General features: G+C 35.2%; 1 long non-coding RNA gene across 1 annotated transcript in view; it reads right to left on the bottom strand.

Annotated features, from left to right (window-relative positions):
* The window catches only part of LOC309661907, a 96,080-nt gene that overhangs the window by 10,158 nt on the left and 63,480 nt on the right, over positions 1 to 22,442 (bottom strand). The window contains exon 2 of the long non-coding RNA XR_014264358.1: positions 3,071 to 3,139. This is a non-coding gene — a long non-coding RNA (uncharacterized lncRNA). The remainder of the gene's footprint in view (positions 1 to 3,070; positions 3,140 to 22,442) is intronic.

Below are 22,442 nucleotides of genomic sequence, written 5' to 3'. Positions count from 1 at the left end.
TAGAGATAAATACAAGCTTGAGGCTGAGCATGCTCGTTGTTGCCTTCAGAATCCTCTCTCAGTTTCCTAGATCATAATGCTACTTTTGCAATTTTGCATGTCATCTAAAGAGTCAGAATTCTTTGAGGAAATAGTGCCTTTAAACAGTCATGATGATCTGACTAGAATAGTATACAACAAAGCATAAACCACGTACCACCTATTTCAGAATGTTTGTTTAAATTTGGGAGGGGGAAGATGTAGAACGTGCATTTATTACAACTCTCCAAGTAATTCTTATATACACTAACATTTTAGGGCCTTTGGTCTTAGATAACACATTGCAATGACTCCTTGGAATGCGAGGAATTCATTCTATTCCAAAGACTTTAACTAAAACAACAGCCTAGATCTTTGTCAGTCTTAACAATCACAAAGAGTTCTGAGCTTCCATGTGACAAGAAGGTAGCATACTGAATTGCTCTTATCACCTTAATGTTCGTTTTTATGATGTTTAAAGTTAGCCCATCATGCATATGTACCATGTGAAAGGATTAACAATTTTTAATGTACCCTTTACTTTCTGTTTTGGTTATCCTGGTAAGCATTATAATATCATTATGGGTTTGAAATTACAGTCTCTGTTGTCAGAATACTAATATAGTATTTTTGTCTATATTTTTCTATTGGATAAATTTGATCGGGTTAGTAGTAAATTCAGCTGCTGGCTAGAAACCTTTTCTAAAAAAGAAGGGATTAAAAAAAAAAAAACTACTGGTATATCTGACTTCCCTCACATTTCCATTTTTGTTCATAATGCTGTCCTATCCAACATATTGTTCCTTCTTAAATACTAATATTGGCTAATATCATTCTGAGTGCATCGCCCCTCTGGATGCCAAGTAACACACTGCTTGTTAGTTCTCCCACGGGTTAACTCTATAGCAATTTCAGTTCCTTGGCCGCCTGGTCCAAATTTTACCCCATTCTTACTGGCTCTGGCGTCTGTCTTCCCAGGAATACTTTTGGTTGAGATTGCAATAATTTTGACAGTCAATCTCTCAGTGTGATATAAATTGGGAAAACCGGATTCCCTTATGATATAAAACACTTTTCTTTATTTAGAAACACATAGTTTCTCTTAAACATTTCATATAAATTGCTATTAAATTAAAATATATTTTATTTAAAAGTCATCTTATCCAATGTTGTGCTAATTATATATATTATAAATACATATATAAATAATATACATAAAATCATTACATATGATTTGATTGAAGGGATTCAGTTTTCCCTTTAGACAGTTTTTGAGCCTATCATTTGTGTTATTTATGACCATAATGACAGGTACAGAGATGTGCCATATGTAAGATACGTTTGGTTTTTTTGCAGTAACTTGCTGTATTCTTATTTATGAGTTGACATATGATATTTTTCTAATGAGTTTAAGTGTGCTTATAATAGAATGCCAGATATTTTTAATCTTCATTCTGGATACACAAAAAGAGGCAAAGTGTTTTCAGTAAATAATTTCCCATATTCTTACTCATCTCTGTCAATTATAATCACACATATAAGAAAAAGAAATAATATTCCATATCTAATCTGGTGTTCTGACCCAAAGTCACTAACCAGGATTATTGCTATATTCCCCAGAATTATAAAATCTTATGAGCATTATAAATATTTTAATCGAAATTTCTTGAAATTATATTTATTTTCTTCTGGTCTCCCTCTATCTAAAAATGAGAATTCTGAATATATGTAGATGGGTCTAAATGTATTTACTTCTCAATTCAAGAAGAATTTATGAATGCTAAGTTTATATAATTTCCTGAAAGAAATTAGCAGTTTTAGGTTTCTTTAGAGGAATACCAGAGATGATTCTTGCATATATCAGTGATGACTGGCTAGTCAGCAGCCTGTTACTAGTAGAATTTTAATTTCAAAGTAGACTAATAAGAGTTGACTGGTGTCTACCTGTGCACGTAGTCGAGTGATAATCAGTATAGAATTACTCGTCGGTAGAGGCTTATGTCATAAGCTGACTGTCTAAATGATGAATGTATAATGAAATTAAACAGAATTGAGACAGATGGTTCTAACTTTTGATAAATGTGCATATCTTCATAATTAGATAATAAGTCCATTGCCTGGAAGATCAATTGGGATATAATAACTTTGAAAACTAAATCATTTCATTGTTTGGCATTTATAAGACATGGTAAAAAGCAAATTCCATTTTAATTTACTTAAAATATTGCTTATTGTCTTCCTAAGCACTTGATTAAAAATGGAAAAGCAGATATTGTCATTTTGTATTCTTCTCATATAAAATTATTTATTTTGTTATATAGACTTTAGAAAATCATTCCAAAACAAAATTTTGCCAATTAATGGCTTCTCCCAGGTAAGAAAGAGGAAATAAAGCAGCTAAGTCAAATACCATACATTAAGGTGACAGAAAATGTGAATAACATTGTAAAATTTATCTGAAATTCCTTACTTCCTTTATACAAATTTATGAAGTAAAAACAGATCAGTATGCTTGTTTTTCTTGGAAGAGACTTGGTATTTGATATATTCATATTTGCTTTTCCATTCTTATTAAGCATTTTCAAATAAAATACCCATACAAGAAATAACAATAAAACTTTCTAAAAAGTTTCAATTAGGAGTGACAGTAGTGAGATGACTGAATAAGCTGTACCTAGCCCCTATCTCTCCCTCAACAAATATTTGGCATTCATCATGGACCAAAGTGCTGTGAGATCCAGCATCATACTCTGATGGACCCTGGCAGGAATCTCACACACCTGTGTGTCAGGTAATAGACATATAGACCTTGGACCCAGCTGTGGACCATGAAGTGGCCTATGAACTGGCTCCAGCCCTTCTTGGCCATGGTCTGGGGAACCCTGGAAAATACTGACTTAGAAAATCACCCATAGATGAGAGAGCCTTTGTGGAAGTCCAAGATTCTACCAGAGAAGTTTCAGCACATTGCTGGAGCAAAAAAAAAAAAAAAAAAAAAAAATCCAAGAGTAGACACACTGGAGAGAGTGTGAGAGGAAAACTGTGACATTACCTATGACTCCTGTCCACCAAGGCAGCACAGCTCAGTACCAATAAAGTCCTTCTTGGCCTTTGATTTCACCTGTGGGAAAAAGAGCATATGAGTCAGTGCCAGTTTTCCCAGTTGTGTGAGATGCAGATAAAGAGGCTCATTTCTCTCTCAGTCCATCCAGTGTACCAAGTTGTGAGCTACAAACTACGGGTTAGTTAGCGGCTGGGAGAAAAGCATCTAGGAAGGCATCAAAGGGATGCACATTCTACTAACTACATCACAAATTCCGTCAGGATGCTGGCCTATGACTATGCATCCCCACAACTGGACCATGGGCACCCACAGCTTGCCTCACCTACACATCCCTCAACCACCTTGTAGCCAGCTCCTGTGTGCACTCCTAATGGCAGTGAGAGGGAACTTTCGCAGATGGCTAATTGAGCACACACAGAAAGCCTGCCTGAATCTGTAAGAGCAAGAGGATATGGCAAACATCAGCATTTAGTGCTACCCTTGGGAAAGCAAAAGGAAGACTATCAGCATGCAGACTGATGTACTGCAGGATCTAGAGAAAGCATGAAATCTAAAGTCAGCCACAAGAGGGAGCAAGAAGAGTGGAGCAGGCATATCCATAGCCTGAGAGAGCTTCGGAATTCCTAGCAGGGCTGATGGAAGGTAATTCTCTACCAAAGTCAGTCAGTAAAGACTGCTATATTTCAAATGCAAAGACAGCAATGCAAGACTTCAACAAACATGAAAAATCAAGGAAACGTGATGCCAGCAAAGGATCACAATAATCTTCTAGTAACTGACCCCAAAGACATGCAAATCTGTGATTTACCTGACAAAAAAGCTGTTTTGAGGAAGCTCAAGGAGTTACAAGAAAACACAGAAAGATAATTGAACAAAATCAGGAAAACAGGGGCTTTCCTGGTGGCGCAGTGGTTGAGAGTCTGCCTGCCAATGCAGGGGACACAGGTTTGAGCCCTGGTCCGGGAAGATCCCACATGCCGCAGAGCAACTAAGCCCATGCGCCACAACCACTGAGCCTGCGCGTCTGGAGCCTGTGCTTCGCAATGAGAGGCTGCGACAGTGAGAGACCCGCACACCGTGATGAAGAGTGGCCCCTGCTCGCCACACTGGAGAAAGCCCTCACACAGAAATGAAGACCCAACACAGCCAAAACTAAATAAATAAATTAATTAATTTTTAAAAATTAATTAAAAAAAAATCAGGAAAACAAGACATGAACAAAATGAGAAGTTTAACAAAGAGATAGAAATCATAAAAAAAAAACCAAAACAAAATTCTGAAGCTGAAGAATATGATGAATGAAATGAAAAAATGCAATGAAGAGCATCAACATCAGATCAAGCAGAAGAAAGAATCTGTGGAGTAAAGATACCTTTGAAATCATCGAGTTCAGGGATAAAAAAGTAAAAAGAACAAAAAATAGTAAAGAAAGCCTACGTGAGTTATGGAATATCATCAAAAAAAAGCAATGTTCAAATTATTAGAGTCCCAGAGGGAGAACAGAAGGAGGAGGTGGCAGAAGGCATATATAAAGAAATAATGCCTGAGAGCTCAAATTTTGGGAGAAATTTTGTCATTCAAGTTCATGAAGCTCATAGGTCTCCAAACAAATTCAACTTAAAAAGATCTTCTCCAAGATACATTATAATAAAGCTGTCAAAAATTAAAGACAAAGACTCACACCTGTCAGAATGGCTATCATCAAAAAGAAAACAAACAAATGTTGGTGAGAATGTGGGGAAGAAGGGAGCCTTATGCACTGTTGGGGAGATTGTTAATTGGTGCAGCCAGATGGACAACAATATTGAGATTCCTCAAAAAAATAAAAATAGAACTGCCATATGATAGAGCAATTTCACTTCTGGGTATTACCTGAAGGAAACAAAAACAGTAATTTAAAAAGATATATGTACTCAAATGTTCATCACCAACATTATTTACAATAGCCAAAATATGGAAGCAATCTAAGTGTCTACTGGTGGATGAAAAAAAAAAGAAGATGTGGTATATATATAAAATGGAGTAATAGCCATAAAAAGTGTTTTTTTTGTTTTTTTAAAAAACAGTGATCCAAGTATTTTACAGTTTTCATTAATTCTAATAATCTATCTGGTGAAAAATTTTTTTGTATTTTCTCTGTCAACAATAATATATTTTGGACTACCTACATTTTCTTTCATATCCAATTTTAATATATTCTTACTTTTCCTTTGTAAAATTTATCTAGATAGTACTGTAGGTCACTGTTGAAATCAATTTGGTAATAGCAACCATAGTCGTCTTGATTCTAATTTTAAAGAAAAGGCTCACTTGTGCCAGTAAGCTGTATGATGTTTGATGTTTGTAAATTTTTGATAAATATTCTTTTTGAGTTAAGACAGTTTGCTTTTTACTTCTAATTTACATTTATTCATCAATGATTGTTGAATATACTGAGTTTATTTTCTCCCTAAATGGAAATTAAAATACGTATTTCCCCTCCTAAATCTGTATGAGCTAAACTAAATGGATATATTGTATAATAGTAGATAATGCATATTCTATAGATAAACCCTATTTAGATATCATGTACTATCTTTTTATTCATTGCTGATACTTATCTTTCACTCAACTTTTCTTAGGAACATAAGTCTATCCAATTAAGGTATACATTTTTGCCATAATCTGATGAAGTGTCATGAATATATCATGAGCTCAAAAATAACTGAATTTGTTCAATTCATGATGAATTGGTGACTTTTTTCTCTTTTTAAAAATACTTATAGCTCATATTTATTGACATATTTAGAATGCATCAGGGCTTATAGCCGTGTCCTAGGCACCGGGTTATTGATTTAGTGTATCCAGCTTAAATTCTTTCATCATCCACATTTTAAATTTAAGGAAGCTAAGAGCTAAGGTATTAATGCAATTTTGCCAAGATCACACCAGTATGGCAATATTGAGATTTTTTTCCCATGACAGATGTTGAATCACAACACAACATTGCTTCTCATCATGAGTTTGAAAAGGTAATTGCAAACCCATAAACCTAAAAATGTTCTTTATATAGTCACTATCAACAATTTGTGATGTGATTGCTAAAAACTAACCATATTTCAAAGGCTATTAGTTTAACAACTGTGCACACACTTACGAGGTTTGGGTTTTTTATTTGGCAATAACTATGAAGATATTTGACATTTTATTCACAATATTGAAATATAATTGCAATGATAAGATGTTCTAAACACAGAGGAGAGACAGTAAGTCTCTTAAAAAGTAACCAGGAAAAACTTTATATTCATAGATTGTTAAGTAAACAATATTAGTTCTAGAAAATTGCTGGCTTCAATTCTAATTGCAAATTTTCCTTTGTATTTTTTGAAATGTTTAGAAAAAGTTTGTTGAGGAAAATGATGGATTGCAAAGTTTGTAAGTGGCATTTAAGGATTTCTTAAAGGATTTTATCATCATTTTAGGCAAATCTTTGATTTAGATATTGGAACAGCAACTAGAATAATAGCCATGTTTCCCTATTAATGTAACAAAATGCCATGGTGCTTGCTTTACTTGGCACACAATCACTGCATTTCATTATTTTGTAGATGTTTATCATGCCTTATTGCCTTAACACTATTTATCAACTGTGAATGTACACCTTGTAAATGTATTTATACCACTTAATTTTGATATAACTCTTGTGCAATTATTTACACTTTCAAGGAATTCAAAATTGCACCTGACTTTGCTAAATTATTTGATATATAAATAAGAATTAGGTTTTTTTAATCATGAGGTATGAAATGTATTCATGACTGATTATGCCCATTATTCTAAATGCATATAGATCATTTAGAAACGGATACATTAATATATGGAAAGCACATGAAATATTTCAAAAAGAGGTACGGATACATTTTAATGCATCATTTGTTTCTTTTTGGTGGTTGTGTCTTAACTTTTTCACTGCTCTTTTTTAAACTTTCAATTTATCATGTTTATTTTCCAAATATTTTTTATCTCGTAGCATTAATTACTTCATCGACTCACATTTGAAGACTAATAGTCATTTAATAATATTAGAAACATTTTCTTATCCATCAATAAGGTATATACTTATTGATATATATCAATGTCACTATTTACAATTCTTGAATAAATAGTTACTGTTAGGGCCTGGATGAGGTGAGTCTGTGGCAGATCTTAAGAACATGTAAACATTTGAGAGGAAAAATAATCATGTAATAACAAAACTGCAAAAGTATTAGAAATTTATTATAAAAAAATCTCTTCAAAGTCAGATAACATTTTGTTTATGAAATTTTAAATTATTTTAGTAAGAAATAGGAGATAATTATTCCAATGCTGAATAGAGTGCTCTCCCATATTAAGATCTGTATACAGTTAATTTTAAGCTAACTTTGCCAAACTTATGTATTTGAATTTTAATAGTGAGATTATGCCATTGTGCCCAGCAAGAGAAAATAAATAATAGATTTTTGATTGAAAGAGAAGTTCAGTGTTAAGCAAAAATAACTATGCTAAATTAATACTCTTCCAAGATCATAGTCAATATTCTATATGGATACTTATATGTATGGACAGATGGATTGATGGATGACTAGAGAGACAGATTGGCAGATGCACTTGATAAATGGCAGGGAATTGTTGTAGTGACATGAATTACCAAATGAAAACCTTGCATTTTGTTAATTATCAGTAAAGTTAAATAGATTTTATTTTATCACTACTTCTTCCATATTCTCTCTTCATTGCAAAAAAACATACACATTGTCGAAGAGCTTCTATTCATTTCCTTCTTTCACATCCATGAACCAGTATTTTTAGTAAAATAAAGAACAACTCTATGCCCTATAATTCAGTTATTCTGTGGATGCTATCCATGTTTGCTCTTTAAAAAGCAAACTTGTCACAGTAGTTATATTTAAAGATTTTGGACTATGGGCCACATACAAGTGCTATAAGATGGTAATAATAAGAATGAATAATGAAAAAGAAAGGAAGATACATTTCAAATTAAAGTAAAATTCAATTAATTGGGTTTGGTGTTGAAATGCATTGATAGTTGATCTTTAATTGCCACACAATATTAAGATATACCTTAAGTATACAAGTTATGGTTTTTCATGGAGCATAAACTTATTCCCTTTGTCTTAGGAACATTTGGACTGTTAGGTTAAATAATTGTGTTGAAGATTTTCAAAGAAAGTTTTAAAACAGAAAACTTGAAATACACTGTGTTTAAAAGTAAATCTAAATGATAAAAAGCTTATAATTTTTAAAGGAAAACTTGTTTTGCTTTTAAGTTAACTAATTACAATGCATAATTTTAACTTTCCTATGCATCAATAATTCTATAAGCAACTTGCAAAGAGATTTTTATTTAATGATTCAACATTATTGTTCATGAATATCTAACATTATTCTAAAAATATTGATGTATTTTGGGGGATGTTTTGAAGTTATTCACTTGCTCTTTTGTCCATAACTTCACCAGAGACTCTCCACTTTAGTTAGCTAGTTTCAATTTAAGAACAATAGTATTTAGAAAAGCTTCTTTTTCCAATTAGTTTTTACCTAGAATGTTCTGTTTTTAGCACCCAGATTGGCAATTAGTATAAATTAACCTCACTTATTTCTAATGACTACCAAATTGACAAGATCTAAGTGTTCATTTTATTCTTCTAAAATTCTAAAATTCTCTTTTCTTTGTTGGTATACTGTTGTTATTCTCAACATCAAAGTTCTATTCTTTGAAATGTCTTCACTAAATCCCAGTAATTTATACCAGACAAATCCCTTCATTTATTCACAACACTAAACGTATTTTTCTGGGAATAAAGTGATAAATATGAACATTTAGTTTTATTTCATAAAATTTAAGGCTCTAGGAGCACAGTCCTTAATTAGGAAACATAAGTAATTTTGATGACAACAAAAGAAATGCAAAATATGAAAACACTCTACATTTCTTAAGCCTGTTGATAAAGCTAAATAGTAGATGGAGTTGGGGGTAGGGATTAATATATACAGCTGTGTTTTGGAATGAGAAGAATTCTGAAAAATGTTCTGTCTCACTACATATTAATGAATACAACCTTATTTTAGAGTATCTCTTTGTTTCTGAGAGAATAATTTTGTTTCTGATTGCTGATGATTTTTTTGTTTTTTTGGAAGTTCCATGTAGTTACTTGATATTTGGTATAATCTTGTGGACATTTGGAATTATATGAATTAATTTTTTATTCCAATTTTCTTGACATTTTCATTTGTTTCCTAGGGCTACTGTAACAAAGTACCTCAAAATAGGTGGCTTAGAAATTTATTGTCTTATAGTTTGGCTAGAAATCAATGTGTTGGCAGGGCCTTTATCCCTTAGAAACCTGTAGGTGGAATCCTTCCTTGCCTCTTCCTAGCTTCTGGGAGCCTCAGACTTTTCTTGGTTTGAAGTAGCATAACTCTCATCTTTACATGACATTGTCCTGAAGTCTCTTCACATAATCCTCCCTCTCTGGGTATCTGAGTCTGTGTCCAAATTTCTCCTTTTTATAAGTACACCAGTCATATTGGATTAGGGTCCATCTAATGAAACTCATCTTAAATTGACTGTGTCTGCAAAGGCCCTACTTCCAAATAAGTTCAGATTCAGAGATACTGGAGGTTAGCATTTCAACATACATTTAGGGAGGACACACTTCAACCCATGAAAGCATCTGATAATGTAATCATAGAAATATTATTTTTCCCCAGTGTTTCCATCTTCATTGTTCTGCTCCTAACACCTTCAATTACTAGATTCACTACCTCTTTTCCAAAGATATAGTTAATATTAATGTTAATAAGCCCTAAGGTGTGTGTGTGTGTGTGTGTGTGTGTGTATATATATATATATATATATATATATATATATATATATAATGACTTCACATTTGTTCCACCACATGCCTTTATCCATGTCTGAAATTGGGTTCTCCAAAAGATGATGAGATGATGAAAGGGTAGACTCCTCCTTGAATTCTTTCCAGTATAAAACTTTATTATCAACTTAATGTGCCCATTGATGTTTTTAATTTTTAGCTGAAAACTCTAAGATATTATACTCTTTAGTTCATTTATGTACAAGATATTTATTGAGTGCATGTTATGTATTTTAGGTACCCGGAATATGGCAGTGAATAAGGCAGAAAAAGCTCAACCCTGTGGAGATTATATTATTATTATATATTTTTTGAGATTATATTCTAATCCTGCATGACTAGACAATCTAGAAACAAGCAAATACATCAGATTGAAAGGTACTAGGGAAGAAATGAGTGGACATAATGTTTTAGAGTAGGCTTTCTGAGTCAGGGAGGGGCAATATCAGGAAAATCTTCTCCCAGAAAGAAGCATTTCAAAGAAGATCCGTCATGTTTGAAAAGTGCCCGGGAGAGAGTTGCTCTAGCAATAGACAAGAACAAAATCATAGGACCTATGGTGCAAATGACATGGTGTTATTTGAATACAAAGAAGTTCAATGTTGCTAGACTCCAGTTTACAAAATGAGGTTGAAGATGTCGTCAGGAGTTTCCTAATTCTGAGTAGGAATCTTTAAAAGTTTGTGTTGTATTCTAAGTGAGTGGGGAAGCTCTTGGAGGCTTTCAAGCTGAGGAATGACATGCTTTATATTTTAAAAACAAAATTTCACCTCTGGTTTGAAAATAGTGATGAAGGTAGCACCTGTAGGTAATTGAAAACAACAAAGGAGAAGAAGTAACAAAAACTCAAAACCCATTATGAATAATACTAATGTAGTTCGTAACTACAAACCCAGTAAAAGACTGCCAAAAGCAGAAGGTTGATGGACAGAGTAGCACAAGAAATAAAGTAGAGAGAGAGTTCATGGTTTTAGATCTCAGGAAAAAGCTGCTAAGGGATTATGCTACATCACTTAGTGAAATATTCTGCTAAAATAAAATACATTAAAGATTTTATTAAATTCTGATATGAAATCTTCTCCACTATGTAGTATTAAATTAAAAAAAGAAACATGTGCTGATTATTACATATATTATGGAAATATATACAATTTTTACTTGTATATGTCAACTGATATCAAGAATACTGCTAACATTTGTTGCTCTTGGTAGTCTCCCCAGATCACGGGGAGACAGGTGAGTGTTGGGAAAGATTTTGCGAAATTTAATTTTGAAACTTTTGAATTTTTTATTGAAGTATAATTGATGTACATTATATTGGTTTCAGGTGTACAACTTAATGATTTGATATTTTAGGCAATGCAAAATGATCACCCCAATAAGTCTATTTACTATCTGTCACCATACAAAGTTACACATTTTTTTGCTTGTGTTGAGAACTTTTAAGATTTAATTTCTCAGCAACTTTCAAATTTGTAATACAGTATTATTGACAGAAATCCCTATGCTGTACATTATATCCCCATGACATTCATTTTATGACTGGAAGGGAAACTTTTGAATTTTAACTCATCTAAATCTAACTACCTACTCAAATGCTATCTTGAAAAGAATGAAACGAAATCACCATAGCTTATAAGGAGGATTTATTATAGGAAGCTAAGTTCAGAGACCATTTAGAAGGTTCTTAAAATCATGAAAGATGATGTTTTGGATTAGTAGGCAGATTTAAGACACATTTTTAAAATAAGATTGATACTATTTGCTGAAGGACTGGATATGGGGGAAGAGTGAGAAAACATGAGGGACCAAGTGTAACTCCCAGAGTTTTGACTTAATTAGCAGGGTGGATGGTAACACCACTTGTAGAGACTGAGGAAATACTAGGGAGATAAGTGTCATGGAGGAGGTTGAATCAGAACCACATGAGTGCCTCTTTGGAGAAAGGAGATTAGAAACTGCATTCAACCATGAATATCCCATCAGGTAAGTCAGCACATGCATACCTGAAACACTCTAGGACACTGTGACAAAAACATGAGCAGAGAAGTCATGCTCGGGCTTTTGTGATAGCTGTGGCATCATGGAGTGGTGCTAAGGGAAGGCTTCAGAAAGACCTTACTTGAGGAAGACCACTTAGGCTGAGAGATATGATGAGTAGAAACTGACTAGAATAAATGGAACCTGCACATAAAAAAGTCATAGGATAGAAAGATACAAATAAAACAATTTTGGTTGAAGTGAAGAGGTAGGCATGAGCCCATACATGAAAGGTCTAAATAGCATGAACAGCTATTAAGGCTGGCAAACGCTTTAAAAATGAATCAAGCCTAACCAATACCTGGGGATTACATACTTAAAAAAACCCCCAAAAACAAAAAAAACCTTTAATGAAATTTTACTTAAACTATAAAAATCATTAATTTAGAACAGCTTTGTCACTGTATTTTATTTTTGTACTTAATAGGCTGATTTTCTTCAGATACCACATTACAGAAAAATTACTTCACAAGTAGGTGCAGTTAGAGTGGTTTTATAGCACAGCAGTAACTTCAGCATATTTATTGTTATAAATGTAGAGCTTTTAATGATAAGAGTAATTTTAAATTAAAATGATACATACATGACAAATACAATTTCTAAGGGAAATATCAGAATAGTTAGTATGAAAGTGGTGGTCATAAGGGGGGAAAAGTAATTTAGTTAAGAAAATAGAAAATGCTCTTAATGATATAAATGATAGAATAGAACGTCTAACGCTCAGGCTGTGTGCTTTATATAGGTATTTCCTCTTAATGCAAGCAATAGAGCACACAAGACATTTTTATTGGGTTTTTTTCCTACATTTTGTCACACAGTTCAGCCCATAACACATGTCTTATTAGGGTCTGTATTACTTGATTTGTACTTACATCTCCAAGTCTAGTTCATGTCACTAACTCACCTTCACTCTGCTGCAGCGCAGATTTTCTTTCAATTCTTAATACACTTTCTTATCTGATTATCTTTACATGTGCTGTTCCTTTATTTTTCTTGCCTACCTTAGTTTTCCTAGCCTGTTGGTCTTATTTTGCCTCCTAAAGGTTTATCCTGAATGCACACTCTCAAATAAAAAGAGGGGGGACTATTTGTTTTTTTCTAATTGTAGTAAGCTATTTATTTTCTACATAATTCTTATAATATATTGTAACTTATTGTTTACTTACTAGTTAATAGTACAATGCCACAAGGATGCTGACTATTTCGTTCACTCCTGTATCATCAATGATCATAACAGTGTTTGGTTCTTGATAAGCTCAATAGCCATGTTTGAATGAATCATGTAAACTGTTCATGAATTTTGACACTACAATAAATAATAAATCATAGAAAGGAAATTTCTTTTTTTTTCTTTTTTTTAATTGGAGTATAATTGCTTTACAATGGTGTGTTAGTTTCTGCTTTATAACAAACTGAATCAGCTATACATATATATATATTCCCATATCTCTTCCCTCTTGCGTCACCCTCCCATCCACACTCCCTATTCCACCCCTCTAGGTGGTCACAAAGAACCGAGCTGATCTCCCTGTGCTATGCAGCTGCTTCCCACTAGCTATCAGTTTTACATTTGGTAGAGTATATATGTACATGCCACTCTCTCACTTTGTCCCAGCTTACCCTTCCCCCTCCCCGTGTCCTCAAGTCCATTCTCTAGTAGGTCTGCGTCTTTATTCCCGTCTTTCCACTAGGTTCTTCATGACCATTTTTTTTTTTCAGATTCCATAATATGTGTTAGCATACAGTAGTTGTTTTTCTCTTTCTGACTTACTTCACTCTGTATGACAGACTCTAGGTCCATCCACCTCACTACGAATAACACAGTTTTGTTTCTTTTTATAACCAATATTCCATTGTATATATGTGCCACATCTTCTTTATCCATTCATCTGTCGATGGACACTTAGGTTGCTTCCATGTCCCAGCTATTGTAAATAGAGCTGCAGTGAACATTGTGGTACATGACACTTTTTGAAGTATGCTTTTCTCAAGGTATATGCCCAGTAGTGGGATTGCTGGGTTGTATGGTGGTTCTATTTTTAGTTTCTTAAGGAAACTCCATACTGTTCTCCGTAGTGGCTGTATCAATTAACATTCCCACCAACAGTGCAAGAGGGTTCCCTTTTCTCCACACCCTCTCCAGCATTTACTGTTTGCAACTTTTTTGATGATGGCCATTCTGACTGGTGTGAGATGATATCTCACTGTAGTTTTGATGTGTATTTCTCTAATGACTAATGATGTTGGGCATTCTTTCATGTTTTGTTGGCAATCAGTATATCTTCTTTGGAGAAATATCTATTTAGGTCTTCTGCCCATTTTTGGATTGGGTTGTTTGTTTTTTTGATATTGAGCTGCATGTGCTGCTTGTAAATTTTGGAGATTAATCCTTAGTTGCTTCATTTGCAAATATTTTCTCCCATTCTGAGGGTTGTCTTTTCGTCATCTTTATGGTTTCCTTTGCTGTGCAAAAGCTTTTAAGTTTCATTAGGTCCATTGGTTTATTTTTATTTCCATTTCTCTAGGAGGGGGGTCAAAAGGATCTTGCTGTGATTTATGTCATAGAGTGTTCTGCCTATGTTTTCCTCTAAGAGTTTTATAGTGTCTGGCCTTATATTTAGGTCTTTAATCCATTTCGAGTTTATTTTTGTGTATGGTGTTAGGGAGTGTTCTAATTTCATTCTTTTACATGTAGCTGTCCAGTTTTCCCAGCACCACTTACTGAAGAGGCTGTCTTTTTTCCATTGTATACTCTTGCCTCATTTATCAAAAGTAAGGTGACCATATGTGTGTGATTTTATCTCTGGACTGTCTATCCTGTTCCATTGATCTATATTTCTGTTTTTGTGCCAGTACCATACTGTCTTGATTACTGTAGCTTTGTAGTATAGTCTGAAGTCAGGGAGCCTGATTCCTCCATTCCATTTTTCTTTCTCAAGATTGCTCTGGCTATTCGGGGTCTTTTGTGTTTCCATACAAATTGTGAAATTTTTTGTTCTAGTTCTGTGAAAAATTCCAGTGGTAGTTTGATAGGGATTGCATTGACTCTGTAGATTGCTTTGGGTAGTAGAGTCATTTTCACAATGTTGATTCTTCCAATCTAAGAACATCGTATATCTCTCCATCTATTTATATCATCTTTCTTTCATCAGTGTCTTATAGTTTTCTGCATACAGGTCTTTTGTCTCCCTATGTAGGTTTATTCAGAGGTATTTTATTCTTTGTTGCAATGGTAAATGGGAGTGTTTCCTTAATTTCTCTTTCAGATTTTTCATCATTAGTGTATAGGAATGCAAGAGATTTCTGTGCATTAATTTTGTATCCTGCTACTTTACCAAATTCATTGATTAGCTCTAGTAGTTTTCTGGTAGCATCTTTAGGATTCTCTATGTATAGTATCATGTCATCTGCAAACAGTGACAGCTTTACTTCTTTTCCAATTTGGCTTCCTTTTCTTTTTCTTCTCTGATTGCTGTGGCTAACACTTCCAAAACTATGTTGAATAATAGTGGTGACAGTGGGCAACCTTGTCTTGTTCCTCATCTTAGTGGAAATGGTTTCAGTTTTTCACCATTGAGGATGATGTTGGCTGTGGGTTTGTCATATATGGCCTTTATTATGTTGAGGCAAGTTCCCTCTATGCCTACTTTCCGGAGGGTTTTTATCATAAATGGGTATTGAATTTTGTCGAAAGCTTTTTCTGCATCTATTGAGATGATCATGCGGCTTTTATTCTTCGATTTGTTAATATGGTATATCACATTGATTGATTTACATACATTGAAGAATCCTTGCATTCCTGGGGTAAACCTCACTTGATCATGGTGTATGATCCTTTTAGTGTGTTGTTGGATTCTGTTTGCTAGTATTTTGTTGAGGATTTTCCTTCTATGTTCATCAGTGATATTGGTCTGTAGTTTTCTTTCTTTGTGACGGCTTTGTCTGGTTTTGGTATCAGGGTGATGGTGGCCTCGTAGAATGAGTTTGGGGGTGTTCCTCCCTCTGCTATATTTTAGAAGAGTTTGAGAAGGATAGGTATTAGCTCTTCTCTAAATGTTTGATAGAATTCGCCTGTGAAGCCATCTGGTCCTGGGTTTTTGTTTGTTGGAAGATTTTTAATCACAGTGTCAATTTCAGTGCTTGTGATTGGTCTGTTCATATTTTCTATTTCTTCCTGGTTCAGTCTCAGACAGTTGTTCTTTTCTAATAATATGTCCATTTTTTCCAGGTTGTCCATTTTTTTGGCATATAGTTGCTTGTAGTAATCTCTCATGATCCTTTGTATTTCTGCAGTGTCAGTTGTTACTTCTTTTTCATTTCTAATTCTATTGATTTGAGTCCACTCCCTTTTTTTCTTGATGAGTCTGGCTCATGGTTTGTCAATTTTGTTCATCTTCTCAAAGAACCAGCTTTTAGTTTTATTGATCTTTGTTATTGTTTCCTTCCTTTGTTTTTAATTTATTTCTGATCTGATCTTTATGACTTCTTTCCTTCTGCTAACTTTGGGGGTTTTTGTTCTTCTTCCTCTAATTGCTTTAGGTGTAAGGTTAGGTTGTTTATTTGAGATATTTCCTGTTTCTTAAGGTAGGATTGTATTGCTATAAATGTCCCTCTTAGAACTGCTTTTGCTGAATCCCATACGTTTTCAGTCGTATTGCTTTCATTGTCATTTGTTTCTATGTTTTTTTATTTCCTCTTTGATTTCTTCAGTGATCTCTTGTACTGTTAGTGTAGTGTACTGTTTAGCCTCCATGTGTTTGTATTTTTTACAGATTTTTTCCTGTAATTGATGTCTAGTCTCATATCATTGTGGTCAGAAAAGATACTTGATACAATTTCAATTTTCTTAAATTTACCAAGGCTTGATTTGTGACCCAAGATATGATCTATCCTGGAGAATGTTCCATGAGCACTTGAGAAGAACATGTATTCTGTTGTTTTTGGATGGAATGTGCTATAAATATCAATTAAGTCCATCATGTTTAATGTATCATTTAAAGCTTGTGTTTCCTTATTCATTTTCATTTTGGATGATCTGTCCATTGGTGAAAGTGGGGTGTTAAAGTCCCCTACTATGATTGTGTTACTGTTGATTTCCCCTTTTATGGCTGTTAGTATTTGCCTTATTATTGAGGTGTTCCTATGTTGGGTGCATAGATATTAACAATTGTTATATCTTCTTGGATTGAGCCCTTGATCATTATGTAGTGTCCTTCTTTGTCTCTTGTAATAGTCTTTACTTTAAAGTCTATTTTGTCAGATATGAGAATTGCTACTCCTGCTTTCTTTTGATTTCCATTTGCATGGAATATCTTTTTCCATCCCCTCACTTTCAGTCTGTATGTGTCCCTAGGTCTGAAGTGGGTCTCTTGTAGACAGCATATATATGGGTCTTGTTTTTTTATCCATTCAGACAGTGTATGTCTTTTCATTGAAGCATTTAATCCATTTACATTTAAGGTAATTATCGATATGTATGTTCCTATGACCATTTTCTTAATTGTTTTGGGTTTGTTTTTGTAGGTCCTTTTCTTCTCTTGTGTTTCCCACTTAGAGAATTTCCTTTAGCCTTTGTTGTAGAGCTGGTTTGGTGGTGCTGAATTCTCTTAGCTTTTGTTTGTCTGCAAAGGTTTTAATTTCTCCATCGAATCTGAATGAGATCCTTGCTGGGTAATCTTGGTTGTAGGTTTTCCCCTTTCATCACTTTAAATATGTCCTGCCACTCCCTTCTGGCTTGTGGAGTTTCTGCTGAAAGATCAGCTGTTAACCTTATGGGGATTTCCTTGCAGGTTTTTTGCTGTTTTTCCCTTGCTGCTTTTAATAGTTTTTCTTTGTATTTATTTTTTTTATAAATTTATTTATTTTTTATTTATTTTTGGCTGCGTTGGGTCTTCGTTGCTGCGTGCAGGCTTTCTCTAGTTGTGCAGAGCAGGGGCTACATTTCGTTGCCCTGCATGGGCATCTCATTGCTGTGGCTTCTCTTGTTGTGTAGCATGGGCCCTAGGAACGCAGACTTCAGTAGTTTCAGCATGCGGGCTCAGTAGTTGTGGCTCACGGGCTCTAGAGCACAGGCTCAGTAGTTGTGGCTCACGGGCTTAGTTGCTCCGTGGCATTTGGGATCTTCCCGGACCAGGGCTCAAACCTGGGTCCCCTGCATTGGCAGGCAGATTCTCAACCACTGTGCCACCGGGGAAGCCCTGTATTAAATATTTGATAGTTTGATTAATATGTGTCTTGGTGTGTTTCTCCTTGCATTTATCCTGTATGGGACTCTCTGTGCTTCCTGGACTTGATCAACTATTTCCTTTCCCATATTAGGGAAGTTTTCAACTATTATCTCTTCAAATATTTTCTCAGTCCCTTTCTTTTTTCTCTTTTTCTTCTGGGACCCCTATAATTCGAATGTTGGTGCGTTTAATGTTGTCCCAGAGGTCTCTGAGACTGTCCTCAATTCTTTTCATTCTTTTTTCTTTATTCTGCTCTGTGGTAGTTATTTCCACTATTTTATCTTCCAGGTCACTTATCCGTTCTTCTGCCTGTTATTCTGCTACTGATTCCTTCTAGAGTATTTCTAATTTCATTTATGGTGTTTTTCATCATTGTTTGTTTGCTCTTTAGTTCTTCTAGGTCCTTATTAAATGTTTCTTGTGTTCTCTCCATTCTATTTCCAAGATTTTGGGTCATCTTTACTATCATTATTCTGAAATCTTTTTCAGGTTGACTGCCTATTTCCTCCTCATTTGTTTGGTCTGGTGGGTTTTTACCTTGCTCCTTCATCTGCTGTGTGTTTCTCTGTCTTCTCATTTTGCTTAACTTAATGTGTTTGGGGTCTCCTTTTAGCAGGCTGCAGGTTCTTAGTTCCCATTGTTTTTGGTGTCTGCCCCCAGTGGCTAAGGTTGGTTCAGTGGGTTGTGCAGGCTTCCTGGTGGAGGGGACTGGTGGCTGTGTTCTGGTGGATAAGGCTGGATCTTGTCTCTCTGTTGGTCAGGTCCGTGTCTGGTGGTGTGTTTTGGGGTGTCTGTGACCTTATTATGATTTTAGGCAGCCTCTCTGCTAATGGGTGGGGTATGTTCCTGTCTTGCTAATTGTTTGGCATAAGGTGTCAGGACTGTAGCTTGCTGGTCGTTGAGTGGAGCTGGGTCTTGGCATTGAGATGGAGATCTCTGGGAGATTTTCACTGTTTGATATTATGTGGAGCTGGGAGGTCTCTGGTGGACCAATGTCCTGAACTCAGCTCTCCCACCTCAGAGGCACAGGACTGATGCCCGGCCAGACCACCAAGATCCTGTCATCCACATGGCTCAGAATAAAAGGGAGAAAAGAAAGAGAGAAAGAGAGGAAGGGAGGAAGGAAGGAAAGAAAGAAAGAAAAAAAAAGAAAGAAAAGAAAAGAAAGTTATTAAAATAAAAAATAATTATTAAAAATAAAAAAAATTTTAAGTAATAAAAAAGAAGAAAGAAAGAAAGAAGAGAGCCCCCAAACCAAAAAACAAATCCACCAATGATAACAAGCACTAAAAGTATACTAAGAAAAACCAAAAAAAAACAAAAAAAAAACGGATAGAAAGAACCCTAGGACAAATGGTAAAAGCAAAGCTATACAGACAAAATCACACACAGAAGCATACACATACACCCTCACAAAAAGACAAAAAGGAAAAAATATATATATATCGTTGCTCCCAAAGTCCACTGCCTCAATTTGGGATGATTCGTTGTGGATTCAGGTATTTCACAGATGCAGGGTACATCAAGTTGATTGTGGAGATTTAATACGCTGCTCCTGAGACTGCTGGGAGAGATTTCCCTTTCTCTTCTTTGTTCCTACAGCTCCTGGGGTTCAGCTTTGGATTTGGCCCTGCCTCTGCATGTTGGTCACCTGAGGGCATCTGTTCCTGGCCAGACAGGATGGGGTTAAAAGAGCAGCTGATTAGGGGGCTCTGGTTCACTCAGGCCTGGAGGAGGGAGGGGCATGGAATGCAGGGCGAGCCTTTGGTGGCAGAGGCCAGTGTGACGTTGCAGTAGCCTGAGGTGCGCCGTGTGTTCTCCTGGGGAAGTTGTCCCTGGATCACTGGTCCCTGGCAGTGGCGGGCTGCACAGGCTCCTGGGATGGGGACGTGTGGATAGTGACCTGTGCTTGCACACAGGCTTATTGTTGGCTGCAGCAGCAGCCTTAGCATCTCATGCCCATCTCTGGGGTCCGCACTGATAGCTGTGGCTCGTGCCCATCTCTGGAGCTCGTTTAGGCAGTGCTCTGAATCCCCTCTCCTCATGCACTACAAAACAAAGAGGCATGAAAAAGTCTCTTGCCTCTTCAGCAGCTCCAGACCTTTTCCCGGACTCCCTCCCAGCTAGCTGTGGCACACTAGCCTCCTTCAGGCTGTGTTCACGCAGCCAACCCCAGTTCTCTCCCTGGGATCTGACCTCTGAAGCCAGAGCCTCAGCTCCCAGCCCCCACCTGTCCCGGCAGGTGAGCAGACAAGCCTCTCGGGCTAGTGAGTGCTTGTCGGCACCGATCCTCTGTGCAGGAATCTGTCCACTTTGCCCTCTGCACCCCTGTTGCTGTGCTCTGCTCCGTGGCTCCGAAGCTTCCCCCCTCCGCCACCCACAGTCTCCACCCATGAAGGGGCTTCCTAGTGTGTGGAAACCTTTCCTCCTTCACAGCTCCCTCCCACTGGTACAGGTCCTGTCTCTATTCTTTTGTCTCTGTTTTTTCTTTTTTCTTTTGCCCTACCCAGGTATGTGGGGAGTTTCTTGCCTTTTGGGAGGTCTGAGTTCTTCTGCCAGCATTCAGTAGGTGTTCTGTAGGGGTTGTTCCACACGTAGATGTATTTCTGATGTATTTATGGGGAGGAAGATGATCTCCACATCTTACTCTTCCACCATCTTGAAGTTCCTTCCATTTTTAATTAATAAGTTATTTCTATTGGATAATTTATAGACATGATATTTTCAGCATTTTGACATTGTATATACAAGCAAATAAGAATCAACATACAAAAAACTGAGTGAAGGATTAACTGTATTTTGGATCCTTTCTTATTAAACTTGCTTAATTTCTTAGATTACCATTGTCATTTAAAATATTTCTTATTATAAAGAAAATGCTAAAATCACACTTTAAAGCATGTTTCATTATCTGGATCAGAGTTGAAATTTTTAGGATTTATTGGTACAAGTGACCTATTCAAACAAATCAGGCATGCCTGCTTCCCTTTAATCATACTGAATAAATATTTAAAGATTGAAATAAATTGTGTAAATCATTAAATATTAATATACCATGTAGTCTTTAAAATTATATCTCTATCAGTGGAGTAAATAAAAAGAAATGACAAGTGAATAAAGAGAACAAAGACTTTATCTCTTTTAAATTGTATACCCAATGTTATAAAGTGGTATAATATAAATTCATGCTGTGTTGATGCTTTCTCAAACTTGATTTACTTTGGGGATATTATAGTAATGGAAGTATAAGTTCCTAGTACCCCATGTTTTAATTAATGTATTAATAGAGTAGAAGCCATTTTAACAAAATTGTTATGCCATGCAACAAGAATATACTGCCTTTCTTCTTTCATACAAAGGATTTAGAAAGAAAATGGTTACAGGTTACAAGGAGGTATTTTGAGAAATAGGAATCATGAGAATAATCAAAATACATATAAATAAATGAGAAAGATATGACAAAAAGAGAGAGAGAAAGACAGAATAGAGAGAGAGAATTAGAATACTTTGATACCTACTATCTGGCACTGATTTTCAGAAAAATATCATTTGTTCAAGATTTCATAGTCAAATTTGGTATACAGAGCATCACTTTATTTTCTTGTAATTAATAGATTATTTTAAAGAAAATTTTAGACTTACATAAAAATAAATCAAGAAGTACAGAGATTACTATATACCCTACACATGCAGTGTCCCGTTATTAACATCTTTTAACAATTAATGAACAATACTGACACATAACTATTAACTTAAGTCCATAGTTCACATTAAACCATGAGTTGTATAGTTTTTATATGTTTTGGCAAATGTATAATGTCATAAATCCACCCTTACAGTATCACACAGAATAGTTTCAGTTAAACTGGGTAGATGTCTAGCAGCTTGATTGCCGGGTCATATGGTAAGCCTATATTTAGCTATATAGGAAATATAGCAAATTGTCTTTCAAAGTGGCTCTGTCATTTTGTATTCCCACCAGTAATGAAAAAGTTCCTATTGCTCTGCATCTTCATCCACATTTGGTATTGGTGGGTTTTGGGATGTTAGGCATTCTTAATAGGTGTGTAGTAATATCTCATTGTTGCTTTAATTTGCAATTACTTAATGACATATGATACTGAGATCTTTCCATATGCTTAGTCACTATCTTACATCTTCTTTGATATGGTG

This window comes from Balaenoptera physalus, assembly GCF_965194825.1.
Source record: "Balaenoptera physalus genome assembly, chromosome: 5".
Taxonomy (NCBI): Eukaryota; Metazoa; Chordata; class Mammalia; order Artiodactyla; family Balaenopteridae; genus Balaenoptera; species Balaenoptera physalus.
The sequence above is the reverse complement of the archived record's forward strand: the minus strand, read 5'-3'. Positions and strand labels throughout refer to the sequence as shown.